This window comes from Rhagoletis pomonella, unplaced genomic scaffold (assembly GCF_013731165.1).
Source record: "Rhagoletis pomonella isolate Grant_MI unplaced genomic scaffold, Rhpom_1.0 Rhpom_scaffold_00007, whole genome shotgun sequence".
Taxonomy (NCBI): domain Eukaryota; kingdom Metazoa; phylum Arthropoda; class Insecta; order Diptera; family Tephritidae; genus Rhagoletis; species Rhagoletis pomonella.
In genome coordinates this window covers 47,556,453-47,565,021 of record NW_023458561.1, presented here as the reverse complement: position 1 = coordinate 47,565,021, position 8,569 = coordinate 47,556,453, and positions in this window count along the sequence as shown.

Here is an 8,569-nt window from a genome sequence, read left to right as displayed (position 1 = left end):
TTCTCAGAGAAACAGCTGCCAAAATTTTTATTGAGAAGGCACAAAAAAATTTACAACTACATATATGTTTGTACATATGTATGTTACATACATAACATGATTAACCTCAATCATAAATTTAATTAACTATATACATATCTAATAACTTGAAGTTGGCCAAATCATTAACGGCCTAATTTTACTGCTGGTCAAATTAACGCGAGTCTACTGTACTTCAACTATGTATGTATGATCACACATGAGTTTTTCATGCTAAAGGGTCTGTTTTTTATTTGGTTAACACTCTAGCGCACAGTTATCACAGGAAATCTTGCGGAATGTCTTTTTTACTTAACAGAAAAAATTGTAAGGGTCCAAAAAAATATTTCCATCACTCAAAATAATTTTTTTTATTTAGTAAAAAAGTTATTCAAACACAAAAATTGTATGATTATTTTGGGCCAACTATATAAAGTAAAGTTGCAAAAGTGGTGTATAATAAAGTGCAAGTTCGAAGTAGCTATAAATTAACGTTGATTTTTAACAATTTCAATAAAAGTCGCTGAAAATGATCGTGAAAGCATTGCCCGTATTAAAGTGCATGGAAGTATAATTTGTCTTTAATATCTTATCTGAAATCAATTATTGCACAATTTTGTTCTTTGAAAAGCGTATTCATGATTTTTTTTATATTTTATTCTCTTAGAATGCCGACGAAGACTAAAACTGCGCTCTGCTTGTTGCTAGAATGGTCACCAACAAACAGACTCTTTCACACTTTTTATGAAAATTCTCATATACATATGTATAATATGTACTATATAGCATAAAATATTGTAATTGCTTTTTTATTGCTGCCTACTATTATTTTTATTACCGTAAACTTTATTTTTTCTCGTGCTTGGCTCTCTCTGTAAGCCTTTGCGCTCTTTGAAATAAGCGTTCGTTGGTTGAGATGCTCAATTTTTTTGCACACTTCTGTACATGACTGTTTTCCTCCTCAACTTAACCTCACTTCCGTGAAGTGAAAAGTGTATTGCTCGATTTATGCAGTTACACTTATTCTCTATTGCACGTTTTTGTTTTGTTAAAACAGCTAATATTCACGGTTTTTACTGTACTCAACTTATTTGCTGTATGTTTTCCAGATTTTTTTTTGCTTCACTTAAAAGTAAATTAAAAGTTTCGCCAATCATATGTGTGTTAATTTTCTATTTAAACCTTTAAATTTTGCTACTTCGTGTAATAGAATTTTTTTGTTTTTTTTTGCGTGGTTTTTTTTGTGATATTAAACGAGTCTATTCGAGTGTAGAAGCACAACATCAAAATAAGAAAAAATCAGCCTTTTAAGTGCACTTAAGAACAACGACGCCTCACATACCACGAAAACGATTAAAAAAAAATAAATTAGCAATCGATTCACCGATACCGATAGTTCATCGACGATTGCTGCAGTTAGTGCTTTTTTTGTTGCAGTTTACATTTAAACTGTACGTTGTTTTTGTTTTTGCTTATTGTTTTTTTTTTTTTTGTTTTTCACTTGGATTTTAAATAAATTTTATACATAAATTGCTTAATGCGAATTGCTGACTTTTTATTTATGCTGCCTTGCTGTTGGTTCGCGTGGGCGGGTGGAGTGTTTGTGTATGCATATGTTTGCTTGTATATGAAAAAATGCAACTGCAGTCTAAAATGTTGCGAAATTTCACTTCCACTTTCCTCTGTGTTTTGTTTTTTTTTTTCTTTCTTATTTCCTTTAATAATTTTTCACTTCTTCAGCTCAATAACTTGCGCTGTTCGAAAATTTGCCTTTTCGGTTTTAGCAGCGTTGCAATGATTATTTTACACCAGCGATATACATACATATTTATGTACATATGTATATGTATTTACTATGCACTTGCACTGCTTTAAGTCCAAAGCAATTCATATTTCGAATGCACAAATTCGAGTTCCGCCTGCTGTTGCACTTTTCCCAAATATTCATAGAATCTTATCAGCAATAATTTTGAAGAATTCAAGTAAGTTGATTATTTTTTTTTAAATACTTTTGCTGTTGCTGCTGAATTGCAATCTATAGTTTTTGCACTGCCACTGTCACTGCCACTTCCTTTGCCTGTTCGCTGTTGCACAAGGATGTTCGCGTCTTCGCATTTGCGTTCATTCTATACGCTTATTGGTGTTCGGCAGCTGGAACGGCCACGCAATCGGGTGGCGGTGGTTATGGATACATGCCTCGCACATGCATACATACATACGTGCATAAATCCTGCCAGCACTCACAAATGCAGCAACAACAACTAACGCTGCCTGCTGTACAATGCAATGCAATGCGCTGCGATGCGCGCGCTCCTCCAACAATACCAGCAGCAGCAGCAGCAACAACAACAAGCCGTTGGCAAAATCCAATAGTGCTAAATTGTACTCCAGTCTATGGAATGGGACATTATATCAAAATAATTGGAAATGGTGGAATTGTGACCGCCGAAGACGTTGAAAATGCGAAGCATCTCTTTTGCGCCTTGCAGTATGCAATAGTAAAACGTTTGTGGATAAAAGCGAGATGTGGCTGAGGGTAACTGCGATTCGGCGGTGTGGCGGTGTGGCGGTGCGGCGGCCGCAACTGCAATCTACCATACCAAAATGACGTCGGCAGCGGTAGTTGGTGTTGGTTGTTGGTACGAAGTGCGCTAAAGCAACAACAATGAGCGCATCATTCGTATTGATAATCGATTTTTAGTTCACTGTCACACGCGCGCACACATACACTTACACACACGAATACACACCACACACACACCCATCGTTGCACTTCAACGCACAGCACTTTTTTTTTTGTTCTGAATTAATTGCTACCGAACACCGAGCCTGGAAGCAGAAAGTCACAGCTGTGCGCGACTGCACTCTCTGGACTGCGTTGCGCCAGTGTGCTTTTCCGAATGAACAACTTTTGTCGATAACCAAAATTTTCCGAATGTCTTTTGGCTTTTTAGCAATTCACCAAAAAAATTAAACTTTATAAAAATAATGTCAAATATTAAAAACGCTTCAATGAGAAACTCCTTTGCAATTTGTTGTAAATTATTAGCTGGGCAGCAGCAGCTGTTTTGCGGGGCCAGCAGCAAGCGCACGACCGTACGAACGTTGTGCCGCGTTGCAGCAAAAGGAAAATACTTACTCGTATTTGGCACAGTGCAACACGCAAACAAGGACGTAATGTGTACACACAAACACACACACACACACACACTCATTCAAGAATAGTGGCGACTTCTTTTGCCACCACCCCTCAGTCGCTGGATGTGTTTCGTGTTGTACACACAAAAGCGCTTCCAGTGCGCCTGGAAGTGTGCTTTCAAGTTTGCTGTAAAATTCATATTGAAGCGACTTTAATAAGAGAATTTGAAGTGAATTTATTTTGTAGCGAATTTTTTGCGACTTGAACTTGGGGAATTAAATGAAATTTAATATTATTTTTAATTGAGTTCACTATTATTTAATTTACTTTAGATTAATTTATTTCAATTTATTTTACTTAATTTTGTTTAATTTTGTATATATGATTTTGTTTATTTTGATTAAATTTATTTAGTTAATTTTTAATCTAATTTAATTCAATTGAATTTATCTGAATTGAGTTGGATAGAATCAAGTTTTATCAGTTTAATTGAATGGTTTTGAACTGAGTTCATTGAAGTTAGTTGCATTCAGTTAAATTCATTTGAACTGAATTAGCTGACTTTATTGATTGAATCGAATGCAACAAAATTGAGTTAGTTAAAATGAAGTGACTACAATGAATTAAATTCAATTAAGTAGGATCATTTCAATTTAATTTAATTTGTCATAATTTTGTATTATTTTTTTCATCAATTTTATTATCATTTATCTTTTTGAATTGGTATGAATTTGATTGAATTGACTTAATTTATTTGATTAGAAAGTTATTGATTTGACTGCATTGAATTCAATTGAATCGAATTTAATTGAATTCAAAATGTTCTGCATTGAGTTTAGTGGAACAGAATTGAATTTAATTAATTGAAGCGAACTGAATTTAATTAAAATTATTCAACTGAATTTAAATTAATTGAGCTGAATGAAATGAGTTTAATTATTTGAATTTAATCAAAATCAATTGAGTGGAACAGAACTATATTGAACTTAATTAGCCCTGGGACTATCCGGATATCTGGTTAATACCGCTAATTCAAAAATTTGATATCCGAATTTTTTAATCGAATATTCGGAAAATTTAATTTATTTTAACAGAATTTAGTTTTAAAATTTATTTTATATATTATTTTATTCTGTTAAATTTAATTTTTTTCTAAAATTTTGTTAAGTTTTTTAATTTAAGTTTTGTTCCGCTTTAATTCGTTTCGCGTAAACTTTTTTAAATTACATTTTTTTATTACAAATATTTTATTTTATTATACTCTATGCATGTGTTTTATTTATTTTTGTTTTATTTTTTTCATTAAAACTTATTTCGCTTTACATATATTAATTTCCTGTCTTTTAAAAACTAAATATTGTCTCCTCAAAGGCAATCGAAAAGAAAAGCAAAGCATGCAATTTTCCGCCCGCATTTTCCTGCATTATTTTCAAACACACTAAACCGTTCAACTTTGCGTTCCCAAAGCATTTCTATTTGCCTTTTTCCCTTCATTCATTGCTTCATATTGAATTTCCGGCTTTAATTATTATGATTTCTACATTAAAGTTTCTCATCCCTTCGACAAATGCTTTGACTAAGGAATTTAACCTACCAACCGATATTTGCTGGCGCTGGCGCTGGCACTGGCGCTGGCACAGCGAGCTTTCGTCGTTATTCTTTCTGTATGCGTTTATCGTTTTATTTCGTTTTCATATTTTCGTTCATCTGTTTGTGTGTGCGTATGCTTGTATTTCCGATTGTCCTGTACACTTCCATATGCATGTATGTATGTTTGTATGTGCGTGTGTTCGGCTTGTGTGTTCGTGTATTGTACGGCTGGAAAACTGTGGGGAAAAAGCCTGTGTGTGTGGTGGGAACGAACGCGTGTAAGTTGAACTAAATTCCATATGTAGAAAATAGGACTCGCTGCTGGAAAATAGGGTTAGTAGGCATAATGCCAAGTGCAGCGAGCAAGGAAAAGTTGGAAATTGTACATAGTGCTACTGGTGGTGGTGGTGGTGGTGGCGGTGGCGCTGGCAGTTAAATTGCTCGTATGTACGATGTGGTTTGTTGCTGTTGATAACATCGTTGAATGGTGAATTTTGCCACCCTTAAATTCAGGTGCGTTCCAAATGTATTTAGGTATGCTGGCTAATAGAAAAATTTAAGTTTTTCGTTATTGGAGTTATGACGGAGTTGTTACTTATACAATTTTGTTATCAATTTTATATGCTTTGCGTTTGGGTTGCGTTATTTGCGTTTGGTGGTGTTATTAGACTAGCAGATTTTTTCTTTTATTATTCGCCTTACATGTATTTTGTTTTTGCTCTTACTGATTTGACAGCACACCGGTTAAAAAAAAAACCAAAACAAAATACACAAGGTGAATTCAGGTTTTGACATTGCACCCATCAAAATACACAAACCAAATACATGGGATTGTTGTCTTTGCTCTACCCCTACCAGCTTGTATGAATTCGCCTTGGCAGAACCTTTCATACGTGCATTGCCGTGGTAGATGCCCGCCGGCAAACAAAAAAATTTTAAAAAAAAAACATTAAACTTTTGGAAATGTTTGGCCTAAACCGGTGCCATAGACTACACTGTTTTCAAGTTGGTGATATCTTTCTTTATTTGTACATACATATTTAGCATCGTGTCTACTTCGCAACTCGTTCTTGCTCTCTGAGAGCAATGTGCAATAAATTCATATGGGATGGAATTATATAGTGTGCACTTTTTGAGGCGCAACTGCGAAAAATAGCAAAACAAAAAGTAAAAACTTTAGTGGCCAGTGTTGCCGTTATAAATAGTAAGTGAGTAAGTAAGCGCTTGCCTGCGAAGAGTATTCTTCGAAGTGAAAATATTTGAGAGGCGCCCCTAACCCTTATAAATTACTGTCGTAAAACCAGCTTTGTACGTCTTTAGGACCTCTGAATAAAATAATTCACAATACTTAGAAGAAGAGAAGGGGTTTGTTTGTTTTTAATTAAAAGTTTGTTTAGAAACATATTCAACCAGTTATTAGAAAAAACACACAATTATTAACTCCACAAGATCTGTGCGACGTACATATGCTAGACGCAAAGGGTTAAGAGCTGAATTCAACACCTAAATAGATAGAAAGATAGATAGATAGATAGCTGAATAAAGCACTGCGACCGGTGTAGGTCTATTGTGCCCATCCAAACACCATCTACCTACATAAAACATGAGCCGGTTAAGTCCGTTTGTTTGGTGTTCATTTTACAAAATCGCAAAAGCCTGAATCAGCAGAGGTAGAAAAAGAACTGGAGAATGAAAATTTGGATTTGGGTACGAACAAAGGACTTAAACAAAATGTCTATTCACAGACAGTCTGCTGGCCAAACCCAATGCGAGGAAATCTCACGAGTTGTTTTTTTCAGTATTACTTCCTTCTCTCGCCAGAAACAAATCAATGGAGTAAGTTTTAAGCCAAAAAAAAATAAAAATAATTTGCATCGATAACTTAAAGTTGTGATACACAACTGGCTAGAGGCGTGGCACTATAGGCAAAACACGAGTTTTTTTTCAAAATCGTAGATCTTCGCTTAGAAAAGAGATAATGGAATGAAAATTTTTTTATCGTGAAGATAAATGATCATATAATATAGGAAAACTATAGAGAAGTTACAACAACAATAACTTAACCCTCAAAATGCCGTTCAAAATGTCACTTTTTTAATTTTGGATTTTGGCTCCCATTCCACTAGAAAACACTATATTTAATACACCATTAGCACTGTTTCTGAAAGATTTCTCTTTATTTTATCTTAAGACTTGATTCTTGGGACATTGAATGCTGTACCCGAGTGGCCAGATTGGGAAAAGAAAAGCTACCTTCAAACTCTAATAACTCGTAAACTATCAGCTTTCACAAAAAAATTTATGTAACAAAAATGGTTATACTGGTCGATATCTTTACGAAAGTGCAGCATTTAACCCTTTAATGCAGAGTCGGTCATATATGAAACGCTTTTTAACCCTTTCAAGGCAGAGACAAAATGGTTCTCAATATGTTTTCAACGTACTTTTTATTTATTTTTATTTTTTATTTATTTTTATTTTAAATATTTTTATTTGTTTATTTTATTTTTTTATTTATTTTCTTTTTTATTATTATTTTACTATGGAAAAATTTTCTACGATTAATATCTACGTCAACATGAGAAAAAGCACGTTCAAAAGCATATTGAGAACCTTTTTCCTCTGCCTTGAAAGGGTTAAAAAGCGTTTCATATATGACAGACTCTGCATTAAAGGGTTAAATGCTGCATTCCATTATCTCTTTTCTAAGCGAAGATCTACGATTTTGAAAAAAAAACTCGTGTTTTGCCTATAGTGCGTCGCCTGTGGGCATTCTTTCATATATGTATATATGTGCCATTTCTACTGTTATATATTTTTTGTCTACTCGGTTATTCCCTGGGGAATTCATGCTTTATTTAAATTAAAAAAATTAAATTACTACACCATTGTAATTAATTAGTGTGCACTCCAGTTTTGTTTTGTAGAAGTTTCGTAAGTATACACTTCAGTTTTTACACATTGCGACAAATAAGACAAGGGACAAATAAGATAGCATATTCAACAATTGAGTAGTCCACTTGCAAAGTGCGCTATTTAAATTTTTTTTAGATTTTTAGTTTTTGGTGGGTTTCATGTCCACTAACAGCAGAGTGAAAAATGTTTCTATATTCTGAAAAAATAGCATGAAATGTTAACTCTTCTTCCAAAAGTCGCTATAATACTTATTTGTACACTTTCAAATGCCTTCTCTTCGTATGAACTTAGAAAACTGCAAGAAAACGTGCTAGTTTCGGTGCCTAGTGGAAGAGGTCGCAAAAAAGAAGCAAACCAATCTTCCTAGAGGAGAGAACGTGAAAAGCTAAAACAAGCTAGCTATGTAAAAGTTACTGTTTCAAAACTTGCAATATTAAATTTTTAAATATAAAATTTGCAAATCTACCATACTGCAATTTTATTTTTTTAATGGTATTAGGCTCTTATTTATCCAAATTTTCAGGTAATAAAAAAAGATACAGTTCGGATGTTACTTGTGGTCGTAGACGTTTGTTTTTTTAATTTATGGTTTACTTTTATAAAATCAAATAACGCTGTTTGCAAGTGGACTACTCATATATTCATTAAAAGATAATTTGTCATCCGTCTGAAAAAAAAAATAAAATTAAATCAGAAGGATAAAATAGTATTGTGTTATTAATTCAAAAGTAAATAATTGTAGTTCAATGACGAACGGGGGGATCTATCCCCCCATATCACCCCCTGGCTACGCCACTGTTAGTACATATATATATCCTTCTCAAACTTTCATTTATGTAAATACAATTTTGCGTTGGAATCCTGTTCTTTATACAAAAGTGATACAAATGAATTTTCTAAGATAAG